This window comes from Lolium rigidum, chromosome 1, assembly GCF_022539505.1.
Source record: "Lolium rigidum isolate FL_2022 chromosome 1, APGP_CSIRO_Lrig_0.1, whole genome shotgun sequence".
Lineage (NCBI taxonomy): Eukaryota > Viridiplantae > Streptophyta > Magnoliopsida > Poales > Poaceae > Lolium > Lolium rigidum.
Genome location: NC_061508.1, coordinates 95219588 through 95233159, shown reverse-complemented (window position 1 = coordinate 95233159; position 13572 = coordinate 95219588). Strand labels below are relative to the sequence as shown.

The window sequence follows — 13572 nt, the reverse complement described above, 5'->3', positions numbered from 1 at the left end:
TCCGGCACTTTCTACGGTCAATCCATGTGCTGCCGCAGCTGCTATGATATCGGGGGCATCCGGACCGGCGGCTTGCACTATGAGCGGGGCGATCGATTGTTTACTTTGTTCCCCGAGCTGGGCAACTTCTTTCCCCTTTCTAATTTTGACTCGGCCTCGTCCTTCAAGGCTTTCTTCTCCGCCAACTCTTTCCTCGTTCTTGAACGCGAGTGCTTGCCTACGAAGTTCACGTAAATAGTCGTCGAGCAGATTCTTCGCGGCTTGGGACGGTGTGTTCAAAAATGACTTAGCCCACTCGCTTTTCCTTGTCGGAATATACTGGCTTGGGCTCGCCCTCTATTTTCTTCTCGGACGCTTGCCTTCCATTTCTCTAAATCAGCGATCGTTGCCGGGTTGCTTCGGACCTTGGATGAGCACTCGGCATCATAATGAACTTCCGCTTCATGCACAACCAAGGAGGAAGGTTGTAGATGCATAGAGTCACGGGCCAGAGTACTATGGCTGGAGCTCTGCTCGCCAAAAGGATTCATGCCATCCGTACTTAGACCAAATCTTATGTTCCTTGCGTCAGCTGCAAAATCTTTGAACTCTCTGTCGATCTTTCTCCATTGCGTTCCATCTGCGGGGTGTCTCAACTCCCCGTCCGACTTACGGTCCTCTTTGTGCCATCGCAACAACTTGGCATGCTCTTTGTTCCCGAACGGACGTTTCAACCGTGGTATTATAGGAGCATACCACATCACCTTGGCGGGAACCCTCTTCCCGGGTTTCCGGCCCTCAACATCGTCACCAGGGTCATCGCCTCGATCTTATAACGCAATGCAGTGCATACCGGGCATTCATTCAAATTCTCGTATTCACCGCGGTAGAGGATGCGATCGTTGATGCATGCATGTATCTTCGTAACCTCTAAACCTAGAGGGCGGACAACCTTCTTTGCTTCGTACGTAGTGGCGGGCAACTCGTTATTCTTTGGAAACATATTCTTCAACATTTTCAGCAAGTTTTCAAATGCCGAGTCAGCTACACCTGCCCGTGCCTTCCATCTCAGCAAATCCAGTGTGCAGCCCAGCTTTTTCAGACCATCATCTCATCCGGGTACAGCGCCTTCCTCGTGATCCTCTAACATGCGATCCAAATTCTCCCTCTCTTTTTCAGTTTCGCAGCGTCTCCGTGCATCAGCAATGGTCCGACCAAGATCATCAACGGGATCATCACGTGCCTCTTCTTCACCTTCCCCTTCACCTTCAGCATCCTCCATGAAAGTATCACCGAAATGAGAAAGATAGCTTTCATCATTGAAATCATCCCCTTCTTCATCTTCTTCCATTATAACCCCTCTTTCTCCATGCTTGGTCCAACAATTATAGCTTGGCATGAAACCGTGCCGAAGCAGGTGCATGTGAACATCTCTTGAGGAAGAGTAACCCTTCTGATTCTTACACTTAACACATGGACAGATAACAAAACCCCCCGGCTTGTTCGCATTAGCCACTACGAGGAAATCTTTCAAACCCGTACTGAACTCGCCGGAGAGTCGGTTACCGTACATCCATTGCCGATTCATCTGCATTATTATAATATAAAATATATAATTAACCATCATGCATTTGTTAAACTAACTAGCTACAAACAATATAAATTAAACAATGAACTACACACACATGCATATTTTATCAATGACACATCAAAGGTTCAAGTTGCTAACCGCGATCGAGGAGGAAAAAATAAATGAGAAAGCTCAAGTGTGACTCCAACACTTCATATCATGTTTGTTTCATGCTCTTGGGGCATTTCATCAAACACCTTATGTGCATAAGAGGAACCAAAAGCAAACCTAACACTCACTTGTGAAGTTTGTGAAGAGAATGGCTCCAAATGGCTAAGTGTTGGCTGCTGGATGGGTATATATAGGGGAGGGGCTTTAGTCCCGGTTGGCCTGGCCAACCGCGACTAAAGGCCTTCGGGCACCTTTAGTCGCGGTTGGGCTGGCCAACCGCGACTAAAGCCCCCACGTGCACCAGCTGGCCACCGTGCGCCCGGGCCCAGGCCTTTGGTCGCGGTTCGCCACACGAACCGCGACTAAAGACCCCATTAGTCGCGGTTCCTTTGCCTTCGCGACTTATGGGGCTTCCCGGAAGCCTGTTTTTCCACCAGTGTTTGTGGCATAACATTTTTCAATATGTGCTCATATTGGAGAAATATTGTATTTTTATTAGCAAAAAAGTCGGTGGATTCACTTTGTTATTTCTTTTATACCATTTGAAATATGGTAAGCTTAATTACAAATGAGAAACTTCAAATCTAAGAAATATATAAATCAAATATATAAGATGCAATCTATACAAAATCGTGAAATATTTTCGTCTGACATAAGTTCTACTTTCTCCGGTCATTTTTAATTGAATCAAATTTAATACAAAGTTATATTAAATTCAAGTCAACTAAAAGAGATCGGAAGCAGTAGGTGGTAAGTTGCTTGGGGCACGGTACAAAAAGAAATAGCATGTATGGTTCGTATGGATCTTTAGCTGAGAGCTAGGAGTGCACATGCGGTTACCTAACCGAGATAATGTGAACCTAAAAATAGCTGAACCTGTTTGGTTACTGGATATCTGTACATAGGCAGAATCGCTACAGCTGAACCATCGTGTCTATTTGGCCTAGAAAAGAAATTTGCTAAGTTGACTTGCCCTCAGGTCGTCATGGATCGCGGCACCTTTGCACATCCACCTTGCTGACCTCCTGGTCCCGGTGGACTATTTCGGCGGTAAGGAGTTGAAGGTGTGGTGCCTAGCGTCAACCTCCCTGCGGTAGGTTTTTTTTTTCCCGGAGGACGAAACAAAACAATCCGGTGTCAGGGTGCACTGCCCCGCAGCGCCGGCACGGCCGGGACCTTGCTGAGAGCCTGAGATCCATGCATCCTCCAGCCCTCCAGAGCGACGTTGCAACAAGACATCTTTATGTAAAAAAACAGCGAAATCGATCCCCAAAACCTCTAGCTTTCGAGAAGAGAAATCGTCGCCCAGTCTTCAGCGAGGCCGCGCGTCGTTCCTTTGGAATTCCGGCCGTCCGGCGAGACGTTGAGCAGCAGCCGACGATCTCCAACTGTATCTTGGCCTTGACAAGAGCGTCGACTGTCCTGCCAGAAAGTTGATCCAGCGAGGCACAGCCAAGGCTGCGTGGCGAGCCTAAAGCAGCGCCGACGCGACGACTCGAGGGCGAGGTGGCACCTCCGGCATGCGGTGAGCCGGTGACTCGAGCTGCTCTACCCAGCGATACTGGTTATGCGGTTGTGCTGCGGCTTACGTCGCAGGCTTCGAATTCGTAGAGGGCAATCTGCGATCTATGATACCTCTGTCCCCGATGGAAATCTCGAGAGCATCTGTGGCAAGCGAATTCGGGCGAGGTCGTGCGATCGATTTGTGGGAACCACGCGCGGAGGAGAGATGGGCCTGTAGCTCAGAGGATTAGAGCACGTGGCTACGAACCACGGTGTCGGGGGTTCGAATCCCTCCTCGCCCACAGCCTTCCAAAGGGGGAAGGGCCTTTACTTTCCCCCTGAGGAAATCATGATCGGCATAGCGGACGTAAAGCTATTGAACTTAGGTATGCTTCTGCCGCACGATCATTTGACATGTTGCCTGCCCTCACCTCCGCCGAGCTGACGGAAGGCCGTCATCGCGGCGGTGCACGGGCGTAGGAGGCGGCGTGGACCTCATGGGGTATCTGGAAGACTGGGACATCCGGTACTGGCGTACTACTCAACGGACGCCACCTTCCGGCTCATCGTCTCCGAATTCGGCGCGCTGCAGCTTCTACCGCGGATAATCGCCGACCTGGACCCACCCGTTGACGCCATCGAGGCTAGGCTGGTTGGCGCCTTCCAAAGAGTTCCGTGGTGTGCGTGGAGGGAGCATTGCCTTGTCTCGGTATAGGGGTCATCGCGCGGTCTTTTATGGGGAGGAGTTACGGGTGCCTTGGTTTTCTTGTCGACATCGGAGAGGAGCTATGGCCTCGTGGGTGCGTGCCTGCGTGGGTCGGCCGGCTTTGTATCTGAATTGCGTGAACTCTGTTCAGTCCCGCGTGCTTACGGTTCAGCGTTAACTCGTACGTGATCGGATCGGTGCAGAAAACCATGACACCTCCCCCCAACAGCGCACGGCGGAAGAAACGACGGACGGACGAACCAAAAACTTAACGGACGAAACCAGGGAAACACTTCTCTTTATTATTAGGTATAGATTACGAAAAAATCTATTACCCAAAAATATTGTATTCATAAAATGTTGTACGAAATTACAACTTTAACATCTTTTTTTTCGAGGGTACGCCAAATTGGCGTATCAAATCTTTATAGAAGGTAGCATAGAACATTTACAAGATGGCAAGCAACATTGCGAACAATGCGCCAGCCCACCCACACACTCAACACGAAGAGGCCTACTCTCGCGGCATCAGTTGTCTCCCTCCTACTCTAGCAAGTTTCCACAGATTGAACTCGTCTGCGATCCTCCTAAGGAGCTCCATCGTGTTACATTGCTCAGCCATGTTTCCGAAAACTCTAGCGTTCTGTTGCTTCCACAGCCGCCATGCCGTGAGCAACACTAGCGTGTCGAAGCTCTTCCTGTCCTTCTTGCACACCAAGCTTCGTGCCGCATCCCACCATGGCTCCAAGCGACTGTGTCTCCCTGGATCCACAATGTTTAGCCCTATAGCAGTTAGGCACCCAAACCAAGCTTGGCGAGCATAAGGGCATTGCATGATGATGTGATCGACGGTGTCCTCCTCTTGTAAGCAAACCGCACAAGGATCGACATTTTCCTTGAGCCCATGTCGTTGTCGCCGATCCGAGGTCCAGAGGCGATACATCAACGCTAGACAAGCAAAGATCTTCCCTTTAGGCGAGGCAAAGGATTTCCAGATTGCGTTATACATGTTAAATTTCATAGTTCCCTGGCAAAGCAGACGATATGTGTCCTTGGCGGAGTATTCTCCGGAGGCAGATCCCGTCCAGAAGAAGGAGTCCGGGGTTTGGTTGTTCCTGGGCACGACCCGATCTCCTCCCATAACCTGACGCATTGCGCACAGCCCTCAACCGATAGGTCCATGTCTATGTCAGACAACCATTCATTCTCCATCAACGCCTCTGCGACGAGTCTGCTATTTTTCCTCCTCGTGGGCACTGTCGAGAACACCAAGGGGGCGATATGTTCCGCTGATCTGCTGTTGATCCAGTGATCCTTCCAGAAGAAAACCTTCCTCCCGTCTCCCACCGTAATTCTGGCTAGGCTCTGGAACACAGTCACGACCTCCGAATCGAGCACCATCGGTAAACCCTGCCATGGTCTGCTCTGATATGTTCTCTGAAGCCACGCCCATCTTGCTCGAAGAGCCAGACCATGGAGCCTGATGTTTTTCACTCCCAAACCGTCAAGGCGTGTTGGTTTGCAGATGCTGTCCCAAGCCACCAAGCAATGACCGCCATTTATCTGTCTCTTGCCCACCGAGAAGAACGATCTAATATGTTTGATCACCTCCTCCACGAGCCACTCCGGGGGTTTATCTACCAAGATGTGGTGGATCGGTCTTGCTAGTATCACCGACTTTATAAGCGTCAATCTGCCGGCTCGGCCAATGAGGCCTCGCTGCCATGCTGGGAGCACGTGCACCACGGTGTCCAGGAGGGGTTGCCACTCCGCCCGAGTCAAGGGACGCAAGGCTAGCTGCAAGCCTAAGTATCTGATGGGGAAGTCCGCATGCTGGCATCCAAGGATCTCCTGTGTCCTATTCTTCTCATCCTCCGTCCCTCTGATCATTGTGGTTGTGGTTTTGGAGTAGTTGACCTGCAGCCCGGACGCCTCGCCAAACATTGTGAGGATTTGCTTGATAGTCCTCAGATCTTGCTCCACAGGCCTGATGAAAATCACCACGTCATCTGCGTAAAATGATATCCTCTGCAAGGCCGTGATACCCGCCAGGTTTGTAAGCAGCTGGTCATTGACCGCCTTCACCAACACAGCCGTCAGGACCTCCATCCCCACCACAAACAACATCGGCGATGTCGGGTCTCCTTGCCTTAGACCTCTAGTGTGCAGGATCCTTCTCCACGGAACTCTATTTACTACGACTGAGGTGTTTGTTGTGTGAAGCAACAGCGTGATCCACTTAAGAAACAAAGGTCCAAACCCTAACCTCCGAAGAACCTCAAACAAGAACCCCCAGGAAATACTGTCAAAAGCTCTTGACAGGTCCAATTTGAGGAGAATGCCTGATTGGCGCCGCTGATTGATTCGTCTTGCCACCGGCCTGACAAGCAAGAAATTATCGTGGAGGCACCTTCTTCTCACAAACGCCGACTGATTCGCACTGATAATGTCTGGCAGCCTCTTGCGCAATCTGTTTGCCACCACTTTGGAGAATAGCTTTGAAAAGCTGTGTACCTGGCTAATTGGTCTATAATCGCCAATGGTCGTTGCATCCTGCTTCTTCGAGATCAAGGTTATCAAGGCCCTATTCAGCCTAGCGTATCCGCTCCCATCTCCAACTCCTAACTTATGAAAGCCTGCCATGATGTCTGCCTTGATCACCGGCCATGCCCTCTGATAGAACGCACCTATGAATCCATCAGGGCCCGGAGCACGGTCTGCCGGCATGTCTTTGATCGTGTCCCATACCTCCGCTTCAGTGAAAACTGCGTCCAATTCCTGTAGGTTCCGAGGGACCAAGCCCAAAGCCTCGAGATCCAGGGTATAATCCCTATTCTGAATTGATCCCAGAAGTTGCGTGTATGCGTCCGAAAAGGCCTCCACCTTCCAATCCTGCTCCGTTATGATTTCCTCTCCCACTTTGATTGAAGCGATAAAGTTCTTGGTTCTTCGCCCATTGGCAACAGCGTGGAACAATTTGGAATTGGCGTCTCCGTCCCGTAGCCATTTGATGCGAGACCGATGCCTTGCCATAGTTCTTTCCAGAGACGACAGTCCAAGGACCTTCAGTTTCAGGGTTCTCCTAAGCCATATCTCCCCTTGCGACAAACGTCTCCTGTTCTGCGCTGCGTCTAGATGGAATATGACTGTATTGGCGATCGCGAGCTGCAACTTGATGTTGCCCATCTTTCGCTTTCCCAAAGCGTGTAGGCATTTTGCCGCATTCCTGAAAAGAGCGTCGAGTCTCCGAAACAGGTCTGTGATCCTCTGATCACAAGTCCAGGCCTCCTTGATGGCCTCATCTAGCCCATCCAGTTTCATCCAGGCTAGCTCGAACTTGAAACGCCTCCTGGGCCTGAGCGACGCGCTGATCGATATGTGCAACGGTACGTGATCTGAGAGGGAGGATGGTAGCGCCTGAAGCAACGCATCTGGGTGCTCCAGGTCCCAGTCAATGGAGACCAAGATTCTGTCAATGCGTGTGAGCGTGGGTGGGTCTCTCTCGTTGCTCCACGTGAACAATCTTCCGTGCATGTATAGGTCCTTAAGTTCCAATTGCTGCACAAAGCTCCGAAACCTGGACATCATGCTCCTATCCAGGTTACTTTTATTTTTCTCCGAGGCATAGAGTATGAGATTAAAGTCTCCGAGGAGCATCCAGGGGCCAGGGCAGAGCAAGCGCCGCTCCGCCAGTTCCGTCAGGAAGTGTATTTTCTCGGCGTTGCTCTGCGGCCCATATACCGTGGTGATCCACCACCTCCTACCGTCCTTGGTCAAAACCTCGCCTGTGAGAGCATAAGTGTCTAGACTCGTGTTGGCGATGTCGATCACCGAAGTGTCCCATGCCAACAAGATGCCACCGCGCGTATCAATGGCGGGGAGATACGCATATCCATCGAAGGATGGGCCCAAACATTGCATGAGTAGGAAATCATCAAAAACATCGATTTTCGTCTCCTGGAAACAAACGATGTTAACTCGAATAGAGGCCACAAACTCTCGCACCGCGTTCCTCTTAGCCGGGTCATTAAGGACCCAGACGTTTAGGTTTAACACTTCAGGGTTAATATCCATGAGAAGGATTCGTCACTCCTAACACCCACCAGCGCATCTACTGCGTTGGCACCTCCACTTGGCACACCTCCAGGCTTGGAAAGCTCGTGGGCATCATTTCCCGAAAATGGATGCAACCACTCTCAAATGATGTTCCCTGAGAGGGGAGTCAAACAGCTTACGGAAAGTTAACAGGTCCTCCTCGTTCACTGCCAGATCCGTCAGCGTGATGGCCAGGGCTTTAAGCAACACCGTTTCCGCCGCGGAAGCCTTCTTCACCGGCTTGCTATGGGACGGGCCACCTCTTGTGATCGCTTGCCTAGTAACACGCATGGGGGTAAAGGGCTCCGCCTCTGCTCTCAGCCTCTTCGACGCCTCAATCTCCCGGAGCAGCGGTGGTACTAGAGTCTTAAGAATGCTGGCGCAAAAGGTTTTGATTTTGGCCATGGCCAGCGCATCCTGCTCCGCCGCGCCGCTTGCCTCAGGGCCAGCAGCAGGCACAGCTGCCACAGAAGATCCCGGATTCTCCGTGCATGTCGGGGATACGTGGGTCTCCTCGTCCACGGATCTCGAGAGATTTGCTCCATCCGTTCCTGAGACCGTGGCCTGTGCAGGTAGGGTTCCGTCCGAGGAGCCAGCATCCGACTGGACAGGGGAGCGAGGGTGGTCCTCCACCGAATCTTGCGCCTTGTCCCCCTCCGCTGTGGCCCCAACATCTAACGGGACAAGCACGTACTGCTCTTCCAGCTCCAGATTGTCTTTATCTACGGGGAAGTCGCCACCGATCAGGGAATCCGACGCGTCCTCCCAACGTAGCGCAGCGTCTCTATCCTCCTCGGAGACCAAGTCATCAGAAGGGTCCAAGCAACCTTCTGGCCTCTGTACACACGTGGGCCCCGAGAGCTGGACGTTGGAGGGTGCTCCACCAACCCCGACGCCAGCTGTCGAACCCACGGCCACACAATCTTCCACTACCGGCTCCAACGGCAGTTTCTGAGTTGCTTTCTGATGTCTACGCATGCTTCTATTCCTGTAGACAGTGTTGGGCCTCCAAGAGCAGAGGTTTGTAGAACAGCAGCAAGTTTCCCTTAAGTGAATCACCCAAGGTTTATCGAACTCAGGGAGGTAAAGGTCAAAGATATCCCTCTCAAGCAACCTTACAATCACGATACAAGAAGTCTCTTGTGACCCCAACACACCTAATACACTTTTCAGATGTATAGGCGCACTAGTTCGGCGAAGAGATAGTAAAACACAGGTGGTATAGATGGTGGTAATATTGTAGGAAGTAAAGATGCAGTAAAACAGTAAACAAGCGATGTTTGCAGTATTTGGAAACAAGGCCTAGGGATCATACTTTCACTAGTTGACACTCTCAACATATATCACATAACTGAATAAACAAATACTACTTTCTCTACACTCTCTTGTTGGATGACAAACACCATTCATTGTGTAGGGCTACAAGAGCTCCCTCAAGCCGGAGTTAACAAGCTCCACAACATTCGGTGTTCATATTTAAGTAACCTTAGAGTGCATAATAGACCATTGCAATTATACCGAGTACTAACATAGCATGCACACTGTCACCGTCAGGCTATGAAAGGGGGAATAGATCGCATCAATACTATCATAGTAATAGTTACCTCCATAATCTACAAGAGATCATAATCATAGCTTATACCAAGTACTACATGATGCACACACTGTCAACATTACATCATGGAGGAGGAATAGACTACTTTAATAACATCACTAGAGTAGCACATAGATGATATTCAACTAGATCACAAAGCTCATGATCACATAAAGATCACATGGGAGAGAGAGATGAACCACATAGCTACGGTACAGCCCTTAGCCTCGGGGAGAACTACTCCGTCCTCATCATAGGAGTCGGCAGCGTCGATGAAGATGGCAGTGGTGTCGATGGAGATGACTTCCGGGGGCAATTCCCCGTCCCGGCGGCGTGCCGGAACAGAGACTTCTGTCCCCCGAATCCTGGCTTCGCGATGGCGGCGGCTCTGGAACTTTTCTCGTATCGTGTCTTATTGTCATAGGGTTTTCGCGACGGAGGCTTTATATAGGCAGAAGGGCAGCCTCGGTGGAGTCCTGGGGCAGCCAGACAATAGGGGGCGCCCCCCCCTTGACCGCGCCGCCAGGTGGGGTGGGGCCCCTAGGGCTCCCCTCTGGTCCCTCTCTGGCTCTCTGGAAGCTTCCGTGGAAAATAGGACCCTGGCGTTGATTTCGTCCAATTCCGAGAATATTTCCTTTGTAGGATTTCTGAAACCAAAAACAGCAGAAAACAGGAACTGGCACTTCGGCATCTCGATAATAGGTTAGTTCTGGAAAATGCATCAAAACGATATAAAGTGTGAACAAAACATGTAGGTATTGTCATAAAACTAGCATGGAACATCAGAAATTATAGATACGTTGGAGACGTATCAAGCATCCCCAAGCTTAGTTCCTACTCGCCCTCGAGTAGGTAAACGATAACAAGGATAATTTCTGAAGTGACATGCTACTTACATAATCTTGATCATACTATTGCAAAGCATATGAGATGAATGAAGTGATTCAAAGCAATGGTAAAGATAATGACTAGACAACTGATCATATAGCAAAGACTTTTCATGAATAGTACCTTCAAGATAAGCATCAATAAGACTTGCATAGGAGTTAACTCATAAAGCAATAAATTCTTAGTAGAAAGTTTTGAAGCAACACAAAGAATGATTAAGTTTCAGCAATTGCTTTCAACTTGTAACATGTATATCTCATAGATAGTTGTCATCATAAAGCAATATAATAAGTGCAATAGGTAAACATGTAAGAATCAATGCACACAGTTGACACAAGTGTTTGCTTCTAAGATAGAAGAAATAGGTAAACTGACTCAACATAAAGTAAAAGAATGGCCCTTCGCAGAGGGAAGGATGGATTACTATTTTTGTGCTAGAGCTTTTCATTTTGAAAACATAGAAACAATTTTGTCAACGGTAGTAATAAATCATATGTATTATGTATAAGACATCTTATAAGTTGCAAGCCTCATGCATAGAATACCAATAGTGCTCGCACCTTGTCCTAATTAGATTGGATTTACATGGATTATCATTGCATAACATATATTTCAACCAAGTGTCACAAAGGGGTACCTCTATGCCGCCTGTATAAGGTCTAAGGAGAAAGTTCGCATTGGATTTCTCGCTTTTGATTATTCTCAACTTAGACATCCATACCGGGACAACATAGACAACAGGTAATGGACTCCTCTTTAATGCATAAGCATTCAACAACAGATAATATTCTCATAAGAGATTGAGGATTGATGTCCAAACTGAAACTTCCACCATGATTCATGGCTTTAGTTAGCGGCCCAATGTTCTTCTCTAACAATATGCATACTCAAACCATTTGATCATGATAAATCACCCTTACTTCAGACAAGACGAACATGCATAGCAACTCACATGATATTCAACAAAGGTGTAATAGTTGGTGGCGTCCCCATAAACATGGTTACCGCTCAACAAGCAACTTATAAGAAATAAGATACATAAGCTACATATTCTTTACCACAATAGTTTTTAAGGCTATTTTCCCATGAGCTATATATTGCAAAGACAAGGAATGAAATTTTAAAGGTAGCACTCAAGCAATTTACTTTGGAATGGCAGAGAAATACCACATAGTAGGTAGGTATGGTGGACACAAATGGCATAGTTTTTGGCTCAAGGATTTGGATGCACGAGAAGAATTCCCTCTCGGTACAAGGCTTTGGCTAGCAAGGTTGTTTGAAGCAAACACAAGTATGAACCGGTATAGCAAAACTTACATAAGAACATATTGCAAGCATTATAAGACTCTACACCTGTCTTCCTTGTTGTTCAAACACCTCACCAGAAAATATCTAGACTCTAGAGAGACCAATCATGCAAACCAAATTTTAACAAGCTTTATGTAGTTCTTCATTAATAGGTGCAAAGTACATGATGCAAGAGCTTAAACATGATCTATATGAGCACAACAATTGCCAAGTATCAAATTATTCAAGACAATATACCAATTACCACATGAAGCATTTTCTGTTTCCAACCATAATAATGATGAACGAAGTAGTTTCAACCTTCGCCATGAACATTAAAAGTAAAGCTAAGAACATATGTGTTCATACGAAACAGCGGAGCGTGTCTCTCTCCCAAACAAGGAATGCTAGGATCCGATTTTATTCAAAAAAACAAAAACAAAAACAAACAGACGCTCCAAGTAAAGCACATAAGATGTGACGGAATAAAAATATAGTTTCACTAGAGGTGACCTGATAAGTTGTCGATGAAGAAGGGGATGCCTTGGGCATCCCCAAGCTTAGATGCTTGAGTCTTCTTGAAATATGCGGGGATGAACCACGGGGGCATCCCCAAGCTTAGACTTTTCACTCTTCTTGATCATATTGTATCATCCTCCTCTCTTGACCCTTGAAAACTTCCTCCACACCAAACTCAAAACAAACTCATTAGAGGGTTAGTGCATAATCGAAAATTCACATATTCAGAGGTGACACAATAATTCTTAACACTTCTGGACATTGCACAAAGCTACTGAAAGTTAATGGAACAAAGAAATCCATCAAACATATCAAAACAGGCAATGCGAAATAAAAGGTAGAATCTGTCAAAACAGAACAGTCCGTAAAGACGAATTTTTCAGGGGCACTTAACTTGCTCAGATGAAAAATCTCAAATTGAATGAAAGTTGCGTACATATCTGAGGATCACGCACGTAAATTGGCAGATTTTTCTAAATTACCTACAGAAGGGGCTGCTAAATTTCGTGACAGCAAGAAATCTGTTTATGCGCAGTAATCCAAATCTAGTATCAACCTTACTATCAAAGACTTTACTTGGCACAACAATGCAATAAAATAAAGATAAGGAGAAGTTGCTACAGTAGTAACAACTTCCAATACTCAAATATAAAACAAAATTTCTGTAGTAAAATAATAACATGGGTTATCTCCCAAGAAGTGCTTTCTTTGTAGCCATTAAGATGGGCTCAGTAATTTTAATGATGCTCTCGCAAGAAATAAGAGTTAAAGCAAAAGAGAACATCAAAAAGCAAGTATAAAACAAATTTAAGCCTAACCCACTTCCTATGGGAAGGAATCTTGTACACAAATAAATTCATGAGGAGCAAAGTGACAAGCATAGGAAGATAAAACACGAGTAACTTCAAGATTCTCAACATAGAGAGGGGAAACTTAATATTATTAAGATGCATATAACCATGTTTCCCTCTCTCATAATAACTTTCAGTAGCATCATTGATGAAATCCACAATATAACCATCACTTAAAACATTCTTATCATGGTTCATATGCATAAAAGTATCATTAATTTTGGCGTAAGGAGAATTCTTCTCATTAATAGTAATTGGAGCAGGATCATTATCAAGAATTTGAACATGGTAAACAAGTTGCACACTAAGGGAATTGTTTTTGGCAATCCAATCATAACTATGATAAGTTTCATAAGGATAATTATAACCTATGTCATAGCATTCTTTATAATAATTATCAAAGATTGGA

General features: G+C 47.1%; 1 non-coding gene across 1 annotated transcript; it reads left to right on the top strand.

Annotated features, from left to right (window-relative positions):
* The first annotated feature begins 3451 nt into the window (after positions 1-3451).
* On the top strand, positions 3452-3525 carry TRNAR-ACG. The gene has a single exon. It is a non-coding gene; the product is annotated as a tRNA-Arg (tRNA).
* The last annotated feature ends 10047 nt before the right edge of the window (positions 3526-13572 follow it).